The sequence below is a fragment of the Schistocerca gregaria genome, chromosome 2 (assembly GCF_023897955.1).
Source record: "Schistocerca gregaria isolate iqSchGreg1 chromosome 2, iqSchGreg1.2, whole genome shotgun sequence".
NCBI lineage: Eukaryota > Metazoa > Arthropoda > Insecta > Orthoptera > Acrididae > Schistocerca > Schistocerca gregaria.
The window spans coordinates 431,530,195-431,552,039 of NC_064921.1; the positions used below are offsets into that span (position 1 = coordinate 431,530,195).

General features: G+C 41.6%; 1 protein-coding gene across 1 annotated transcript in view; it reads right to left on the minus strand.

The window, feature by feature from the left end:
* LOC126335818 (gustatory receptor for sugar taste 64e-like) overlaps positions 1–21,845 on the minus strand; it is a 94,487-nt gene that overhangs the window by 52,460 nt on the left and 20,182 nt on the right. The window lies entirely within an intron of this gene.

The window sequence follows — 21,845 nt, forward strand, 5'->3', positions numbered from 1 at the left end:
TCTCGGTCCGACACACAGTTTTAATCCGCCAGGAAGTTTCATATCAGCGCACAGTCCGCTGTAGAGTGAAAATTTCATTCTAAAAGAGGTGATTTTCTGTTCTTATACCCACACTGTGGAAACCATTGTGAAGTTGATGGTAGTGGCTAATTCCCAGAAACCAGTTATTAGGGCTTCTTCCCATTCCATTCACGTATGGAGAGTGGTAGAAATGATTGCATGAATGCATCTGTGCGTGCCATAATCAGTGTAATCTTGACTTCGTGAACACTGTTAGAGCGATACATAGGTGGTAGTAGCATGGTCTGACACAGTATTCAGTTCTGGGAGTGGCTCGCAGTTTATTACAGAATCTTCCTGACCTTCCCCTTCGAAATTTAACTTTTCATTACCACCACTTATAAAGTACCAGAGGTGCCTACAATTATTATTATTATTATTATTATTATTATTATTATTATTATTACAAACAATCCTGTTGGAGGAAGATCCGCAACTGAGCACTATACCACAGGTTACAAATACCGCTACACTTGTGAGGTGCTTTTATTTAGAACACGACCGTTTCGGGCTGTTATACGCCACTCAGGGTCACAGCACCCACTGACAACACCTGAAGATGGGCTTATAATACTCCGAAACCGGTCGTGTTCTAAACAAAAGAACATCACAAGTGTAGTGGTATTTTCAACCTTTGGTATTATTACTATTATAATATCAGTAAAGCTAAAATGTTTAAATATAATAATAACCAAAATTAGAAACGGTCTTATCATAGAACAAAAAAGGCCAATACGTCCTGAGCAAACTTAGGGATGTAAAAGACGGAAACTAGCTTTTCAACTCATCTGGCAGCTTCCAAGACATTTAAATCAAAACATCTTGACGTATTCACACATTCTTAATTCTTAGTACTGATACGCAGGTCATGTAATATAATCCATCGTGTCAAGTAAATTAACATGATACCTGGTGAAACGTCGTATAACATGTCACATGCCGTTCTGGCCGTTGTGACCGAGAGGTTCTAGGCGCTTCAGTCCAGAACCGCGCTGCTGCTACGGTCGCAGGTTCGAATCCTGCTTCGGGCATGGGAGTGTGTGATGTCTTTAGGTTAGTTAGGTTTAAGTAGTTCTAAGTCTAGGGGACTGATGATCTCAGATGTTAAGTCCTAAGTCCCATAGTGCTTAGAGCCATTTGAAGATGCCGTTCTGTCGCCGCGCTGAGTGGCCGAGCGGTTAGAGGCGAGTTCTCCCTCGGGAATGGATATGTGTGTGTGTGTGTGTGTGTGTGTGTGTGTGTGTGTGTGTGTGTGTGTGTGTGTGTGTGTGTGTGTGTGTGTTCTCCTTAGCGTAAGTTATAGTTTAAGTAGTGTGTAAGTCTAGGCAGTTTGGTCTCTTAGGAATTCACACACATTTGAACATTTTTCCCATTATTTCATGTCTACTATGGTTGTTTTTTGGGCACACGATCAGTGATCTTAATCTATTAATTTGCAAGATGAAGCTAAGAGACTCACTGTTCGGGGGAAGTAAGGTTAACTCTCAAAAAAGCGCGAATATGGCAAGATGTTTTAATTTAAATTTCTATTAATCTGCCAAACAGACAGTTCTCTTCTTTTATATGCCTAACTCTGCCCACGATATATTCGCCTGCTTTTATGCTATGATAGGAACATTTTTCATTCTGTTTCCCAACTTCACGTGAAATTCGAATGGAGCTAGATTTTTGAAAGCGAGTTTTCAATTTTATCGAAGGAGGCATTTTTTTATTCGATTTAAACTGTTTCCGCGCACTCATTTCAGATAAGAACGAATTTTATATGCCAGATTCAGATCGACTTTAAGCAATCGTATCTCAACAACAGATGAAGATTATTGGATCGTTTTGACTTTATTCATTTCTCTACAGTCGTCCAAGGTTTGAACCGATTCGTACAAGTTTAAAATACAGAAGCGCCCTGCTTCAAAAACTCCCAGAAAAACGTGTTTTGGGGGATGGGGAAGGGGGCGGTGGGGGCGGGCGGGGAAGGGGGACCTAAAAAGTGGTGCGTGTAAAACAATCTCTCAAAAACAGTGTTTCTCACTTAAAATCCGAATGAAGCTAGGTTTTTGAAAGCGAGTTTTCAGTTTTATCGTAAGAGTACATCCTTTTCTTTTTTTGTGTGATTGACTTTAAACAGTTACCGTACACTCCATTGAAATAAGAACGGATTTTGGAGACTACATATAGCTCGACTTTAAACCATCGTATCTCGACAACGTATAAAGATTATTGCATTTTTTTTTGTTTTAACATGATCCATTAACTTATCTTCGTGCAAAGTTTGAAGCGATTTTTAAAAGTTTAAAGTACTGAAGTGATATGCTCCAGAAACCTTCCACAAAAACGTATTTTTTGGGTATCTTTGCTCTTACAATCCCAATGGTGCACATATAAATGGTGCCATTAATTGAGCATTAAAAATCCCAATTAAAATGCTTTGCAAAAGAAATTGACCGATTCGCGTAATTTGCCTGGGCGCCTGTTCAGATTCGGCGTTCGGACCTTGCTTATTGCACTGTAACAAAGCTATAATAAGATAGATGTTCGACTGGGTACACAAATGGGTACTAGTCCGCCCAAAATCAAAAACTTTTCATCCCATTTTCCTAGCTCAGATAGGAACCGAGAGCATCAAGACCCACCCAAACCGGGATTCTGCGAGCCGGCTTTTCATTTCTTTACATCAGTAGTCAGTACATAACTCTGGCAACACTTCCGAGAAATTGCAGTTCGGAGAAGTACAGCATTTGAATAAAAAATCGTCCAAAAGTTAATAGTAATAGTAGGAGTAGTAGCACTAAAAAGTACATTGTCGAACAACTGAGTTAAGAACTATGGTTGCAGCAAACTCTCACAACTCTGACAATATAAAAAGTTGCACGATATAAAATCTAAGTGCCTAATCACCATTATCAGTATTTCGTTTAGCACTACAATTCTGAACACAGATCTGCATAATGCGGCAAGGTGAGCGGGTAACCGAACGGAAGGTGTTTGCTTCAGTCATTTCCATCTACAATAGGAAAGTCAGTTCTGTTATTTTCTTCTCAATGGAAGGGACGGAGGTATTTCCCTTTTTGCCTTACTTTACTCACCTCCCTGTGGTTTGTTCATCCTAGCTGTGGACTCACAAACTTTGCCAGTTTTTCCTTCGGTGGCAGGTATGATGTGAGTCTTTTCCTTAGGCAGTCAGCTCGCAAGCGGGCAAAAAACGGTAAGTTATTGGGTAGCTAACATCGACTGTCAGTTTCTACACTTCCTTACCATCTTAGGGACTGTTATTTTTCATACTACTTTAATCTACAAAAGTCAGTTGAGAAGTATGGACTCTGATAAATATCCTCATCTGGCTGGTAGTATATTCATTTTGAACATTTGGAGCTACAGGTCGCATTACAGGTTTTCGTAATACTTACATGTATTATGACTTCAGGAACTTGACCAGATCTAATTGATCTCGCTTCTTCTTTTTCGTAATTCTGCGAGGTTCACTGTAGAAAAGATTTCTTCCTCCTGGCTGGCTCATTTAATTTTACACACTTCTTTAAATACAAACACCAGCCCGGATATACGAGTGCGTTAAGGGCCGCATACACGAGCGGCAGATCGCAGCGATCCGTCCTGTAGGCGACCGATCGCATTGTAGATCGCATGTGTGCGGGTAAATCGCAGCGCTGTCTCTGATTACTGATCGCAAGGAAATACCAGGCAATCTGATGGATGGCACGCGATACGTGATAGCAATTTGGCTATCTGGCCGGTTAACGGCGATGTGCGGCAATACGATTGCGAATCGTTTCTTTAGTTATTAAGTATGGTTGTGCAGTTTTGTTTCGTTTTGCTTTGTCTACGATGAGTAATAACTTTCTCCCAGAATTTATAGTTACTAGGGGTCCAAGAACTACTCTGAGAAGTGCAGTGGAAGCCAGAGTTGCCATATATACTAAGAAATAACACAAAATACACCCTCTGATTCTGCAGTAGTGGGCATTTTGACACATGTGCTATAGAAGTAGAATTGATGGGAAGTTAACAGTAATATTCGCAATATATTGGGGCTCCATCCGATTCTTTCGAGTTATTTATGGAATAATTACACGCATGACTAATGTTTTTGAATTTCAAATAGAATGACATACAGACCATAATGTTAATTTAAATGTCCAAGGAAAATCTATTATATACAGCCATGATAAACAGCTGTTACACAGCAGTCCCTTGTCATTTCATGTACCAGTAATCTAAGTCTCCTTCAGACAGGGTTATGATTATCAGGAGAGTTGCTGTTGACAACGTCTCTATAGACACATCGAGATTGCAGACCAATTGTGTTCATACTTTCAGTCATACCATAAGTCTAATGAATGAAAGGGGAATTGAGAATTAGCAGAAGAAAAACGAATCGTATTAGCACACTGGAAAGATGTACACTACCCACGTGACATTAGTGAAAAATGTAATATATTCTGTTGTACTGTCTGCCATCAGGTTCCCCTAAATGGCCGGCTGCACCGCATTACAGCCATGCTATGAGGGAAACAAACCAACAGCCAAACAGGGGAAGACTTCAGGTAAACAAACACGCCGAAGATTCCAGTCGATTAATAAGAACCTTTCCATGCCGAGGTCGCCGCGACATATCCGGCCACGAATTCCTACGCCGGGTTTCTATTGGCTCCAGCTCACTATATAGGCCCGGCCGGTGGAAGGCAGACCAGTCTTTGTGTGCTGCTAATGGCAATGCTATAGCAGAGTCTCCGAGAAGATACCACCAAAGCCGCTGTACTGCACCGCCAATCGAAGTACTAGCCGACCGAGATGAACCTCATCTCCGGCTAGATCGACGGACGTCTACATCTATTGTACAGCCAGCTATTGTATTGTAGAATAAGTTGCGTTCAATAAACTGTTAGAGAATACAACATCTGTAAAGCAACCTACAGTTACCAAGAAAGACTTTTCAGAAAGAAATTAATAAATTATAATTCTCGTTTATATTAAATTTATTTTTTGTAACTGTGCGTTAGGATATGGAATTCAACTGCAACTGTTGCTAAATGTAGCAGTTCATTTTCTGCAGCAGAACTTCTCGACACAGTAGCTCCCGTAATACTGATAGAAATTGCCTCGAAAATCGCTCTGACGTAGGGTATCGGGGTGAGCGATTGACTGCAGGCGATACTGCATGCGACGGATCCCTGTGACTTATCGCTCGTGTGTGATTTCCTTAGGTTAGTTAGGTTTAAGTAGTTCTAAGTTCTAGGGACTGATGACCATAGATGTTAAGTCCCATAGTGCTCAGAGCCATTTGAACCACTTTTGTATCGCTCGTGTGTAGGGCATTTACAGCACCGCTTCCGGGATAGAATCAGGTGAACCTGCCCCTGTTAGATTCGCCTCGCGGATTCACGACGGGGCTGGTGAGTCGACCAACCTCGATGTGATTTCAGGCGGTTTCCCACGTCCAAGTAGGTAAATATCTGCTGGTACCCACGTCCCAGCTCAGATACATGCTGCGCAAACATTTAGACAACCTTTTCACACGTGTACGTAGATTTACTCTAGATGCAGGTATATAGAGTACACAGATCCTGTCCCGAGAAGCGGGAGGATGAGGGGAGCGGGGACGGGGCGGGGGGGTGGGGGGGGGGTGGGGGGGGTGGGGGGGGTGGGGGGGAAGTGATGGAGTGGGAAGGGCATGCGACGAAGAACCGTCAGGGATATTGCCGCGACCCATACAGCGATGGTGACCCTGGAGAAGACACGAGAAGAGGTAAAATGAGGAGAAGAAGATACCCTACAGCAAAAGACTTACTTCCAGGGTTATGCCATTACATCCTACTTCAAAAGTGGTTACTACTGTTTGGACTCGGAACTGAAACAATGAGAAATAATATCTCCACCAAGTGTTAAAACGAGTGTATGTTATTTCGTTCGAAGTGGTTATGCGTCAACCATAAAATATTCACTTGATTGTTGCCTGTTTTGTTATATGTCTCTCTTACGGTTACGTACGAATTAGTGGCCTAACCGTCTATGTTCAGGGACAGGGTGTACTCCTTACAAGGCATACGGCATCAGTGCACTGCACTGCTCAAATTTATCGTACAAACGGCAGTATTACTAAGAAGTATAAAGCGTAATTTGACTCACCTTAGCTATAGAATGTTTCGCAGAGACCGACTTCCCTTTCTGGAGACTATCGATTATCGTTTTACCGCACGTCATTCACGTATACTCTTGTTACTGTGAATGACACGTTGTGCTGCCACTCACGTTTGCGGTATAAAGACTTGTTCAGAGGGTCCAAAATACAGGATTACGATTCCAGAATGAAGGTAGGAGACAAGATACTGGCGGAAATGAAGCTGTTAGGACTGGTCGTGAGTCGTGCTTGGATAGCTCAGATGGTAAAGTACTTGCCGCGAAAGGCAAGGGTTCCGAGTTCGAGTCTCGGTCCATCACACAGTTTAAATCTGGCAGGACGTTTAAGGATTACGATTACTTGTAGTTCTGTACCCGGACAGATACCCAACGTCCGATTAAACGTGCCATACAGCGTTATTCACGTGCACACTTCAGGTCAGACAAACTGTCCTGGCTACACCTGTTACAAGTGAATATTCGTTACGCGTTCTGGCGTTGTTCAAACTGATACTGATCTACGTGTGGCTGGGCGGAAGTCGAGTTCGGCTGCCTTTTCCTGCACCTCGTTGGGTACGCCTTTGGTGGTGGTCATGATGTACTCCAGTGTGGGAAACTCGGAGCAGAAACTTCATCTTACAGCGCAAGAGCCACACACATACTTTCAATCAGTCCTTGGACAATAAGATAAGATAAAATGAGAACAATATATTTCAGAACTTAAATAAAGTTCTCTTAAAATTATACAGAAACAGTCTGAAAGCTGGTGGTGCAGGGAAGGTTGCACTGAGAAATAATTATTAAGAAAAAAATTCGATATGTTGCGCCTTTCCGACTTAATTAGCATTGAAGTTAGCCAATCAGGCCCATGTCCGCGCAAATTCAGGTGGCCCGCCACAGACGGTGTCCTCAAACGTGTTCCTCCTTTGTTTGCCTAAAACCGAACAAGAGAGCGATACAAAAGTTGGACACAGAAACCCGAGCCAAAGGCTGAGCAGGCTCGTGGGCTGTCATCTGCGCTATGATGACAACGGACACTAATTGTATCCGGTGGACCGCTTGAAATTGCGCGCGCAGCGGACTGATTGGCTAACTTTAACGCTAGTTAACTTGGAAGCGGCGCAGCACATCGATTTTTTTTAACAATTACTTCTCAGCATAGCCTACCCTGCAACACACTTACAAGCCTTTCAGACCGTTTCTGATCACCTTGTATGTAGCATGAAAAATTACGTCATACTACATGGATATGGTTTCGACGACTCTGGCGAGCAGACCTGTGTTCGACATCCGTAACTGGTGCGGCATTAAGCGGTACCTAACCGTACCGGACCTGCTCGGCGCCAGCGTCTCTTGGATCTTATACAGTGGTTTTCAAGAGGAAAAATCAATGCTCTTCATTAAGAAACTTCACGACCTGCAAAGGTTGTCAAAAACATTCTCCTCGGCGGGTAGGATCAACAAACAGCCGCCGCCGTGTCACATCAACAAACAAATACTGCCGATCGATTACTGAGTAAAACTATATTCTCAGCTACAAGGTGGTTGACACACCAGCCTGCAATTGTAAGTGGTGGTAATTTGTTTGTATTTTAACGGATTCACTGTTGGCCATTAAAACAGCAACATCAAGGAGACGACATGCAACAAACATCAAATTAGTATTAACCGTACTATATACTTGGATTAGCAAATCAATTAGCATTCCAGCGTAGTCGTACTATTGGAGTAACCCAAATAAATTCTGTAAATATTGAAAGATTACCTAGTGGGTTTCACATCCACGAATCGCATCTGCATATTGTTTTTTTCTGAGAAGATCGTGTTATGCCATGTGTCAGAAGCAGAAATGTCTACAGGCACGTGTTAGAATTCGACAGAGCCGGATTGAGACCTTATAAATTTTGAGTAATGTTATTATGGTCGCTGTAGAAAAAATTTAGTCACTTGATGTTTAGCAACTCTATTTTATTTACACGTTTCGAGTAATCTTATCTTCAGAGTATCAAAGATCGTAATGTGCTTCATACACCCAGTATTACGCCATGTGTGTGTCATCAACTTCATATTATAACTCATTTTTAAGTTAGCTTATTGTAACTCATTTGTTAAGTAAGATAAGGTGCTCCTCACACCCTTGTAAAATGAAATTGGTGACTAACACATAGCGCCATAGTCGGAACGCGTAAATCAGATTAAGTTGCTGACCACCAAGTGACTAAATTGTTTCTTTTTTTTCAGCGACCACAATAGCAGTGTTTAAAATTAATAATTTCATAAAATGGTAACGGGCCACTAATATGACTATACACTATGTGATCCAAAGTATTCGGACACCCCAAAAATATACGTTTTTCTTATTAGGTGCATTGTGCTGTTACCTACTGCCAGGTACTCCATATCAGCGACTTCTGTAATCTTTAGACATCGTGAGAGAACAGAATGGAACACTCCGCGGACCTCACAAGTGATTGGGTGTCACTTGTGTCATACGCCTGTACGCGAGATTTCCACACTCCTAAACATCCCTAGGTCCACTGTTTCCGATGTGGTAGCGAAGTGGAAACGTGAAAGGACACGTACAGCACAAAAACGTACAGGCCGACCTCGTCTGTTGACTGACAAAGACGGCCGACAGTTGAAGAGGGTCGTAATATGTAATAGGCAGACATCTGTCCAGACCATCACACAGGAATTCCAAACTGCATCAGGATTCACTGCAAGTACTGTGGCAGTTAGGCGGGAAGTGAGAAAACTTGGATTTCATGGCCAAGCGGCTGCTCATAAGCCAGACATCACGCCGGGAAATGCCAAACGGCGCCTCGCTTGGTGTAAGGAGCGTAAACATCGGAGGACTGAACAGCGGAAAAACGGTGTGTGGAGAGACGAATCACGGTACACAATGTGGCGACCCGACGGCAGGGTGCGGATATGGCGAATGCCCGGTGAACGTCACCTGCCATCGTGTGTAGTGCCAACAGTAAAATTCGGAGGCGGTGGTGTAATGGTGTGGTCGTGTTTTTCGTGGAGGCGGGCTTGCACCCCTTGTTGTTTTGCGTGGCACTATCACAGCACAGGCCTACATTGATGTTTAAAGCACCTTCTTGCTTCCCATTGTCGAAGAGCAATTCGAGGATGGCGACTGCATCTTTCAACACGATCGAGCACCTGTTCATAATGCACGGCCTTTGGCGGAGTGGTTACACGACGATAACATCCCTGTAATGGACTGGCCTGCACAGAGTCCTGACGTCAGTCCTATAGCACACCTTTGGGGTGTTTTGAAACGCCGATCTCATGCCAGGCCTCACCGACCGACATCGATACCTCTCCTCAGTGCAGCACTCTCTGAACAATGGGCTGCCATTCCCCAAGAAACCTTCCAGCACCTGATTGGCCGTCCGGTGTGGCTGTGCGGATCTAGGCGCTTCAGTCTGGAACCGCGTGACCGCTACGGTCGCAGGTTCGAATCCTGCCTCGGGCATGGATGTGTGTGATGTCCTTAGGTTAGTTAGGTTTAAGTAGTTCTAAGGTCTAGGGGACTGATGACCACAGATGTTAAGTCCCATAGTGCTCAGAGCCATTTGAACAAAAAGCACCTGATTGAACGTATGTCTGATAGAGTAGTAGCTGTTATTACGGATAAGGGTGGGCAAACACCGTACTGATTTCCTGTGTGACCGATGGAGGGCGCCACGAACTTGTAAGTTATTTTCAGTCAGGTGTCCGGAACTCTTGACCACTTTGTGTATGTAACACCTCAAATACATTGTGGCCTACTGAGACCGCGGTTTATCGTTCTGCGATACTGCTGTTCTCGTTGGTCGAAATCCCACGACAGCCACGTGAATATGAAATCGATGAATGCAGAGGGGCCACAATGCTCAACACCGAAAGAATCTCAACGGCTCCATGTGACTAGCACCTGAGAGGACCGATATATTACAGACTCTGCTGTGAAGCATCATACAGCAACGTCATATACCTTCCGTCAGGAAATAGGCTTGGTTGCAACAAGAAGTTTACGCGACCCCACATTAAGCGTCACTGTCGGAGACATTAATTTCGTTGCATTTATTGAGTTAGCATTTAGATCATGTGCTTTCTTGTTGCCAGCAATAGGTCTCATAAATATATGCTATACGGGTATTACATAAGAATACATGGTATTACGCTGTACATTCATAAAGTTCCAAGACTGATTTCATTCCTTGTTTATAAGCGATGTCAGTAACTAAGGTGGCAGCTTTACCTAACAAATGTAAACAGCTGATGCCCATCCGGCCAGTCAGTTGTGAGCAGGCCGGGTTAAGTAGTGGGCATGTGACAGTAATCTGTAAGCTTGTTCTTTCACAAATAGCAATGGAGGAACGTCTGTAAGTCAAGTGTTCAAGACGTTTTGCAGAACGTTTTGAAGAAGAGAAAAATGTGTGCAATGTTCCGCTGCACCCCTTGACTCCTGAACAAAAACAACGAGGCGTGGTTGGCTGCCTGCCTGGAATGCAAAAAGGCGGACAGTTCTTGGGAAAAATCACCACGAATGAGAGACTCGTTATTATCAATAAGAGCCTACCGCAAAACGACAAAGTTTAGTAATTCACATGAAGGATCAACACTTCGGCGACATAACCGACATCCAAGCCAGTGTGACGCAGGAGTTGAACAGTGTCACAAAGAATGCCTTTTTTTTACGGTCTCATGTGGTTGTATGAACAGTCTGTGCGTTGCACTCGAGTGTGAAGGAGGGAACTATGTAGAACATCTGAAGCATTAAAACTACCACTTACGTTTCTCTATTTCTTATTAACTCAGTCTCTAAAGTTTTTATACTGACGGGGTACGCTTAGAAATTTCTATTTTCATCTTCGTGTAGCCCTAGTAATCAAAATGGTAAAAAACGTTAATGAATTAGACAAATATAGAAAATAAAATCCTACAATTAGGCCGTAAATATAAAGAATATAAAAGTTTTTACTTTCAAGATTCAGTCTAACTTAAACTCTGTTATATGTTAGACACCATTTCTTAAAATTTAGCCGGCTGCTGTGGCTGAGCGGCTCTAGGCGCTTCAGTCCGGAACCGCGGAACCGCGCTGCTGCTACGGTCGCAGGTTCGAATCCTGCCTCCTAGATTTAGAACTACTTAAACCTAACTAACCTAAGGACATCACACACATCCATGCCCGAGGCAAGATTCGAACCTGTGACCGTGGCAGCAGCGCGGTTCCGGACTAAGGCGCCTAGAGCCGCTCGGCCACAGCGGCTGGCTCGTATAGCTCTCCCCAGACGTTGAATTACATGGGAATTCCGTGATGATGTTACAAACTTCCAGGGATGGTTGAAAAGTGTAAATCATCAATTTTAGGTAAGGAACGCTGGTCCGAAAACGAACGAGTCGAAGGTTAAAAGCGAAAATAATTCTGATACCCCTGACAATGGAATACATCTACCGGTACAGTTGTTGCTAACATTGTTAAGGCAGATGGTAGCGGGGATCAAAAGAAGAGAAAAATGTGCAGCGAATGTACCGAAGATGAGCAAGTTCTCATAGTTCTTAACGTAAGAATTTTAGAGTCCAAGTTTACTAGACACGCTTTTTTCCTTGTTTCGGCCCCCACTACGACCCCTAAAAGTTGCCTACTAGGACTGCCGATATTTTTAAAAATGACGGGAATCCGATATATCAATATTTAAAGAGAGTATCATTATCGGCCATCGATATATCGAAAAAACCGATATAACACAGGAAAAATAACGACGTAGCGGCCTATAAAAATATCGACTGCACGTTGTAAATATACTGCCAAGTTTAGAGCTGTACATTTAAGTATCGATTTATTATTAGGTATTCTGTTCATCAAGAAGCTAGCAGCCTCAGATCAAGAACTGAAGGGAAAACGATGCACGTTCACTCTTGGCGATAACCAAGGCTAACAATGGTAACTGCAGGTAAGTGTCACAATAAAAGGTGTCCAATGGGTCCGTCGTTCGCTTTCGTCATTATCGGACTTAACCGGAATATTTCATGTCGACTTCCCTGTTTTTTCATTTCTGCCAACGTCAGCGGCCTTGCAGTTGTAGTGTCAAAATTGAGTGGTGGAGCTAAACGTTGCAGTTTGTGTTGGTAGTGCCGAGCGCCGATTAGGTCAGCATTTCCCCTCACACGTCTCCGCTCACCGCAAAGACCAGTCTTGTCTTTTATATTTTTGTTCATCATTTTCAGCAAATGTTTCTGATGAATTCCGATGTGATGAAACAGCCCACCAGTAGCGTTATAAATATTTTTTTTAAGCAGCTGTGTGCTATTTCTTCGCGTCGAAAATCTTGTTATTCCATTCACACTGCCACCCCCGCTCCCCCCCCCCCCACCCCCCACCACAATGCAAATGGATTTCTTGTGTGCCACCTATACTTGCTTCACACAGTTAAAGAGAAAGACTGGACTTGATGAAAGTTCAAAAAGTTTAAGATTCCTTCACAGTAGAATTATGTTCTACTACAATTTCAAAAGAATAACTTCAAATATTTACCGAAAATTGCGAAAAAATATAATACACAATAAAAGTATCAGCAGTCGATATTGCGTCTTGTTATTGTTATATCGGTGAAAGTAATGTCTCCGATATATATCGATATTTAACCAGTAGCCCCATTGCATACTCTACCTCTTTTGGTACGTGTATTTCACTGTCAGAAGTCTCAGAACATCCTCAACAGCGTCCGCTTATAGCTTTCGGTAGTTTCCGGGTCAAGGTCCTTTACGTCAAAACTGAACTTTACTCTTCTCCATCATCCCTGAAAGTTTGTAGCATCACGACGGAATCATCCTGTATAGGGTTTACTTATACACACAGACAGTGCGACGGACTATCAACACGGCAGCCTTGGCTCTGCAGCAGAGAGAGGTGCGACAGACAACACTGGACACAAGAGCGGTGCTACGTCATCGAGTCCCGGTTCTGGGTATCACGACGGACGATTCCGTGCGTGAAGGCTCCGGACTGCATTCATCGTCGTCATACGAGTGCAGCTGTTTGCTTTTGCTTTTCTGTTTGTGCTTTTGACTCTCACTCTGTAAGCATGTACTACAACTAGCGTATCATCAGTAATAACTTGGACGTGATATTAGAAAGAACTGTTATGCAAAGAAAGGGCACATGTAAAGTAAACTTACCTTAACATATGTGGACAGTTTGAAAAGTTCTAGGAATGGAGTAGAAAGAAACGACTTATCTCACTGAAAGTTCTTTATTTTGCAATTTAGTCTCCCCTGTAGCAGCGATGCTCCAGTGCCTTAATCCCATCTCGAAAATTACGAGATTCCTCCAGGCCTGCAAAATATCGTCAACTTCAGCTCTCAGTTTTTCGTTTGAAGAGAATCTCCGTTCACCAAAGAAAATTTTAAGTTTGGGGAAGAGATGGAAATCTGATGGCGCCAAATCAGGCGAATAAGGCGGGTGGGGAATCAGTTCGTATCTTTGTTCATGAGTTTTTACCATGGCAACGACAGATGTGTGTCTTGATGAAAGATGACTTTCTTCCTTGCTACACTATCGTTTTTCCGCGTATCTTTTGTTGTTGTTGTTGGAGTCTTCAGTCATGAGACTGGTTAGATGCAGCTCTCCATGCTACTCTATCCTGTGCAAGCTTCTTCATCTCCCAGTACCTATTGCAACCTACATCCTTTTGGTTCAAATGGCTCTGCACACCATGGGACTTAACATCTGTGGTCATCAGTCCCCTAGAACTTAGAACTACTTAAACCTAACTAACCTAAGGACATCACACACATCCATGCCCGAGGCAGGATTCGAACCTGCGACCGTAGCAGTCGCGCGATTCCGGACTGAGGGCCTAGAACCGCGAGACCACCGCTGCCGGATACATCCTTTTGAATCTGCTTAGTGTATTCATCTCTTGGTCTCCCTCTACGATTTTTACCCTCCACGCTGCCCTCTAATACTAAATTCGTGATCCCTTGATGCCTCAGGGCATGTCCTACCAAACGATCCCTTCTTCTAATCAAGTTGTGCCACAAATCTCTCTTCTCCCCAATCCTATTCAATACCTCCTCATTAGTTATGTGATCTACGCATCTAATCTTCAGCATCCTTCTGTAGCACCACATTTCGAAATCTTCTATTCTCTTCTTGTCCAAACTATTTATCGTCCTTGTTTCACTTCCATACATGGCTATTCTCCATACATCTACTTTCAGAAATGACTCACTGACACTTAATTCTATATTCGATGTTAACAAATTTCTCTTCTTCAGAAGCACTTTCCTTGCCATTGCCAGTCTACATTTTATATCCTCTCTACTTCGACCATCATCAGTTATTTTGCTCCCCAGATAACAAAACTCCTTTACTACTTTAAGTGTCTCATTTCCTAATCTAATTCCCTCAGCATCCCCCGACTTAATTCGACTACATTCCATTACCCTCGTTTTGCTTCTGTTGATGTTCATCTTATATCCTCCTTTCAAGACACTGTCCATTCTGTTCAGCTGCTCTTCCAAGTACTTTGCTGTCTCTGACAGAATTACAATGTCATCAGTGAACCTCAAAGTTTTTATTTATTCTCCATGGATTTTAATACCTACTCCGAACTTTTCTTTTGTTTCCTTTACTGCTTGCTCAATATACAGAACCCTTTCATACCCCTCGACTCTTATAACTGCCATCTGGTTTCTGTACAAATTGTAAATGGCCCTTCGCTCCCTGTATTTTACCCTTGCCACCTTTAGAATTTGAAAGAGAGTATTCCAGTCAACATTGTCAAAAGCTTTCTCTAAGTCTACAAATATTAGAAACGTAGGTTTGCCTTTCATTAATCTAGCTTCTAAGATAAGTCGTAGGGTCAGTATTGCCTCACGTGTTCCAACATTTCTACGGAATCCAAACTGATCTTCCCCGAGGTCGGATTCCGTTAGTTTTTCCACTCGTCTGTAAAGAATTCGCGTTAGTATTTTGCAGCTGTGGCTTATTAAACTGATTGTTCGGTAGTTTTCACATCTGTTAATACCTGCTTTCTTTGGGATTTGGAATTATTATATTCTTCTTGAAGTCTGAGGGTATTTCGCCTGCCTCATACATCTTGCTCACCAGGTGGTCGAGTTTTGTCAGGACTGGCTCACCCAAGGCCAACAGTAGTTCTAATGGAATGTTGTCTACTTCCGGGGCCTTGTTTCGACTCAGATCTTTCAGTGCTCTGTCAAACTCTTCACACAGTATCACATCTCCCATTTCATTTCCATCTACATCCTCTTCCATTTCCATAATATTGTCCTTGAGTACATGGCCCTTGTATAGACCCTCTATATACTCCTTCCAACTTTCTGCTTTCCCTTCTTTGCTTAGAACTGGGTTTCCATCTGAGCTCTTGATATTCATACAAGTGGTTCTCTTTTCTCCAAATGGCTCTTTAATTTTCCTATAGGCAGTATCTGTCTTACCCCTAGTAAGATAACCCTCTACATCCTTACATTTGTCCTCTAGCCATCCCTGCTTAGCCATTTTGCACTTTCTGTCGATCTTGTTTTACAGACGTTTGTATTCCTTTTTGCTTGCTTCATTTCTTGCATTTTTATATTTTCTCCTTTCATGGATTAAATTCAACATTTCTTCTGTTACCCAAGGATTTCTAATAGCCCTCGTGTTCTTACCTACTTGATCCTCTGCTGCCTTCACTACTTCATCCCTCAAAGCTACCCATTCTTCTTCTTCCGTAGTTCTTTCCCCCATTCCTGTCAATTGCTCCCTTATTCTCTCCCTGAAACTCTGTACAACCTCTGGTTCTTTTAGTTTATCCAAGTCCCATCTCCTTAAATTCCCACCTTTTTGCAGTTTCTTTAGTTTAATCTACAGGTCACAACCAATAGGTTGTGGTCAGAGTCCACCTCTGCCCCTGGAAATTTCTTACAATTTAAAACCTGGTTCCTAAATCTCTGTCTCACCATTACTTAATCTATCTGAAACCTTTTAGAATCTCCAGGCTTCTTACATGTATACAGCCTTCTTTTATGATTCTTGAACCAAGTGTTAGCTATGATTAAGTTGTGCTCTGTGCAAAATTCTACAAAGTGGCTTCCTCTTTCATTTCTTAGCCCCAATCCATATTCACCTACTACGTTTCCTTCTCTCCCTTTTCCTACTTCCGAATTCCAGTCACCCATCACTATTAAATTTTCGTCTCCCTTCAGTATCTGAATTATTTCTTCGATTTCATCATACATTTCTTCAATTTCTTCGTCATCTGCAGAGCTAGTTGGCATATTAACATGTAGTACTGTAGTAGGCGTGGGCTTCATGTCTATCTTGGCCGCAATAATGCGTTCACTATGCTGTTTGTAGTAGCTTACCCACACTCCTATTTTCCTATTCATTATTAAAGCTACTCCTGCATTACCCCTATCTGATTTTGTATTTATGATCCTGTATTCGCCTGACCTAAAGTCTTGTTCCTCCTGCCACCAAACTTCACTAATTCCCACTATATCTAACTTTAAGCTTTCCATTTCTCTTTTTAAATTTTCTAACCTACCTGCCCGATTAAGGGATCTGACATTCCACGCTCCGATCCGTAGAACGCGTTTTCTTTCTCCTGATAACGACGTTTTCTTGCGTTGTCCCTGCCCAGATATCCGAATGGGGGACTATTTTACCTCCGGAATGTTTTATCCAAGAGGACGCCATCATCATTTAATCATACAGTAAAGCTGGTTGCCCTCGGGAAAAATTACGGCTGTAGTTTCCCCCTTGCTTTCAGCCGTTCGGAGTACCAGCACAGCAAGGCCGTTTTGATTAGTGTTACAAGGCCAGATCAGTCAATCATCCAGACTGTTACCCCTGAAACTACTGAAAAGGCTGCTGCCCCTCTTCACGAACCACCCGTTTGTCTGGCCTCTCAACAGATACCCCTCCATTGTGGTTGTACCTATGGTACTATCTGTATCGCTGAGACACGCAAGCCTCCCCACCAACGGAAAGGTCCATGGTTCACTGGGGACTTTCGTTGTTATGGTCCAGGAATGTAGCGTAGTATTCTCCCATAACTGCTTTACCAGTGGAATATAACATCAGCAGAATCCTTTACACGTCCCAGAAAACTGACACCGCCGCTCGGGGTAGCTACGCGATCTAAGGCACGTTGTTACGGTTCGCGCAACTCTGAAGAAGCTTTCTCTTCATTCGGGGCTAGTCAATTGAAAGCATCGCAGTCTGTTCCATCAGCAACCAAAGATATCGGACACCAACTCACCCTATATACATAGAGGTACATCTATTAGGAAGTTAAGATGGGAAATCTTACTGATAAAATAAAAAGAAAAAAAAGAACATATACTCGAAATTAATGTAAAAATGTCCGGTGTTTGACTTAAAATTCCCGCCAGTCTTAGAAACGACCATACATTCGATGCCGCGAAAAACATGCAGATTCAGAAGGATGTAGGATGCAATAGGTACTGGGAGATGAAGAAGATTGCACAGGATAGAGTAGCATGGAGAGCTGCATCAAACCAGTCTCGGGACTGAAGACCACAACAACAAACAACACATATTGCAACACTGAATTCATCTGGCAGCATGGGAACGGTACGTTTCCGGACATGGGTTCCTGTTCAAAATATCATGTACTCACACTCTTCTACAAGTCCTAGAAGTTTTTAATGGGAATTTACGAATACCCCACATATAGCAAGAATGAGGTACGCAGCATACTCCGGTTAAGTGTAAACATGTTAGCATGCCTGCACAGGCCTGCACAACTGAAATTCGATCAAGCAGCTTGTACAGTCCTGAAAGAGCCTTTGATTTAGCAACACAACTCGGAACTTGCTCCTTGTTGCGACGCGCGGGGCAGTGCGGTGCGGTTTGACGTCTAAGCCGCATCTCACGCTGTGCCAAAACCTCTCCCCTTGGTTTGGTTTTGCGTTGCGCTGCTGGTGCAGATGCAGTTTTATGTTCCTTGCAGAACCGTACCGAGGGTGCGACGAGATGACACCCGCCAAGAGCGCACAAGAACTGCTCAAAAAAAAGAAATTTAAAAATTAGCAGCGAGAGGTAGTGGATTCTCGTACCTCTCATGGTCTACTTCCTGCCCTATGGATGGGAAAAACCAATCGGCTAAAACCGATACCGGTTTTTTACGTCTGAATAACCGGTATTTTTCGGTATTTGTTTGGTCTTCGTTATAACAGTCGTTTTTTTATATAAAAAAAACGAAATATGAGTTTCCCATAGCATCAGTACTAAAAGCTTTCCTTTAAATCCTGAGTAATTTTCATTTGCAAAATTTGCATTGGTTTGACATATTGCGTTATTATACAAAATGGGAAAAGCAATCTGCGCTATTTAAATAAAAATGCCGAAAGAAACGAGGACAGACATAAATCGTGGCATAAGCATTTGTACAGCATTGCTGAGAGAGTAGGCCCCTAATGTCCATATCGTTGTGTGTCATGGCTTAAGGTAAAGTGTGTGCTAGACTTGCACCCACCTAGTCTATGCGGTAGCTTCTCACTGTCGTCGCCGGACATACGTTGTATCGTTCAATGGAACCAATTTTAGTATGGAAATATTTTTATGAAGTGACACAGCAATGAAGTACAATGCTTCATTTGTTTTAAAAGAGTATAGATTTGTCTCTCATTCCTATGAAGTAAAAAACAAAGAGGAAGGAAATTATGATAGCTTTAATGAATTAAAAATCTGACAACAATTCATTCATAGTATACAATAAAAGCAAAAAGTAGTTGGCTGCTGCCTGCGTCTACATAACATGCCTTCATCTGCTTGTACCTCTTGAAAACAGACAAATTAATGAGAAAAAAAGAGTTCTTCAGCCTCAGTTTCCACCCTTTAGCACTGACTATTCTTAATGCCCCACTAGTGCAGTGTTTCAAAAAAATTAGAGTCTGTAGAAGAATAGTGGTGATTTTTTATAGAATTCAACAGCTTACCACTGAATTTAATATTTGGTTCGACGTAGGGCCTATTTAGAAACTGAGTGAATCAAAATTTTTTGAATCTTTGTTCTATTTATACGTTTATTACAGCAAACAATAGGAATGAGAAACCTAAAATCGGTTGTTTGAGAAACCGGTTATTCTGAGTGGCTTTTACAGTCAGTTCAAACTGGCATGGATAAAAAAACTGATATAACTGAAAACCAGTTGTTTCAGTTGTAAGTACCATCCAAATTCGGCATCGAGAAGAAGCCTTTCCATGCGCCCGCAACTCTAAATGCATTATGGTGTCAGTGTCATTTATACAGTGTCATTTCTTACAAGTTGAATCTTAAGGAAACGACTGAACGAATAGTACCAAACAGATGTCTGTTGCCCAATTACATTAACAACTACTTTCTAAGTGTACCTGATAAATTAAGCAAGAGCTTTACCAAAGAAGAGAAAACAAAAGCATCAAAAGTAGCCAGTAGTATGATATAAGTTCCACTAATAAATATGAACTATTTAAAGTAATTAACAGTGTGAAACCCAAAATGTCTGCAGAACTGGATGAAGTGCCAGTGATAATAATAAAAAAAGTCGCCTCACAAATCCTGGAACCACTGGTACATATTGCCAATTTATCATTCAGTGAAGGTGTGTTCCCCCAAAAGATGAAAATTTCTAAGGTTAAACCATTATTCAAAAATGGGGATACACATAAGATAGAAAACTATAGATCTATATCCCTCCTTCCATCTTTATTTTAAAAAATTTAAAAACTAATGAAATTTAGACTCATAAGCTACCTTGACACATTCAATCTTCTAAATTGTAATCAACATGGTTTGTGTACAGGTCACAGCACAGAAACAGCTATACAGCCCTATATGGAAGAAATTATTAGAAATTTAGACAATAACAAATGTGTGGTGGGAATCAACCTAGATCTTTCCAAGACCTTCAATATAGTAGATTAATTAAATTCTCCTTGATAAACTGGAGGCAATAGGCATCGGAGGAATTGGGAGGAAATGGTTTGAATCCTATCTCTACGATAGAACTCAGGTTGTGGAACTCACTTCATCTCAGAATAAACAAAAAATAAAGTTGGTATCAGATGCTAAGAAAGTGGCAGTAGGTGTCACTCAGGGTAGTGTTCTTGGCCCCCTATTATTCCTAATCTATATAAATGACACTGAAAGGCCCAACAGATCATCAAAAATTACGTTATTAGCAGATGATACAAGAATAATTATAAGTGATGACAGCTGAAAAAGTTCTGAAGAGTGTGCAACAGTGGTTTTGCGCTAATAAGTTAACACTTGATTACATACAGTATGGCAAAGTAAATGAGAAGGATGATCACTATCTATTATTGAGTGACCATGAAATATAGAAAGTCTGGTCTACAAAATTTTTGGGCATATACATTGATCAGCACTTGAGCTGGAAAGACCATTTCACATACATATCCAAAAAACTCAATTCAGCATGTTTCGCACTGAGAATAATTTCTAGAATTTTCAGTGCAGAGTGTACAAGATTAGTGTATATGGCCTATTTTGAATCTATTATATCCTCTGGAATAACATTCTGGAGTGCAACTAAATGTTGCTTGAGAGAGGTATTTATATTACAGAAAAAGGCCATTAAAATTACTACATCAGCTCTCCACAAACACACTGCAAGCCCTTGTTTATGCAGCTAAACATACTTACAGTACCATCCTTGCACATATTAAAAAGCATACTGCATACAAGAACACACTTGAGTAGTATACGTGTAAATTCAGATCTTCATAACTACAATACTTGTATCTGTAAGAATTTGCATGTAGAAAGAACAAGAAAAACAAAAACTCAAAAACATATGAGCCACTATGGAATAAAGCTTTATAATGCTCTGCCACTTTGCATTAGGGGAACAGAAGATGAAGGAAAATTTAAGTCAGAAATAAAAAGTATCTGATAAATAAATGTTTTTATAGCATAGAGGAATATTGTGAATCCTTAAATCACTAACTGATAGTTGTATTGTCAATATCATGTTGTTCTCATTATCAGCTCTATGTCTTGTTTATACTCTTTTAACTCTAAATTATGTGTAATATGTGTTTTCCCAAATGTACTAAATATATATAAATTCGTAAAAAGGTACATGTTAAAAGAGCATGTGAAAGAACAACCCATTAATTCGATGTTTTAATTTTCAACATATTATATAATGTTAAATTTATGTGTTTGATAGAAATTTGTAATATTCTGCTGTCCATATTCTGGAAAGTATTATGACAATTCCTATGCCAAGTGAATGATGCAAAGGATGATAATAAATGAAATGAAAAAAACATGGTTTATGTGATAACAGTGCACTTGGTTCCCACAGATGTGAATTGGGCTACTGCTACTGGACTATGATACTGTAGGATCTCAAAGGTTGGGGGGCAGGCACTGAAGTAAATAAGATACTCATCTGAAAGCTTCTGATTTTTGACGATTTTTGCCAACTGAGGACTCAAGTAAAACTTACCTGGAGGGCTTCGAAGAATACAGTACAATAGAATTATAAGTCAAATGCGAAACAAATCTCAAAAATAATGACACCATTTCATTTGACTTAAATTTCGTGTCAGGAGGTGCCTTAAAGCTGCGTATCTTAGCTTAGAACATTTGCAAATGGTTCAAATGACTCTGAGCACTATG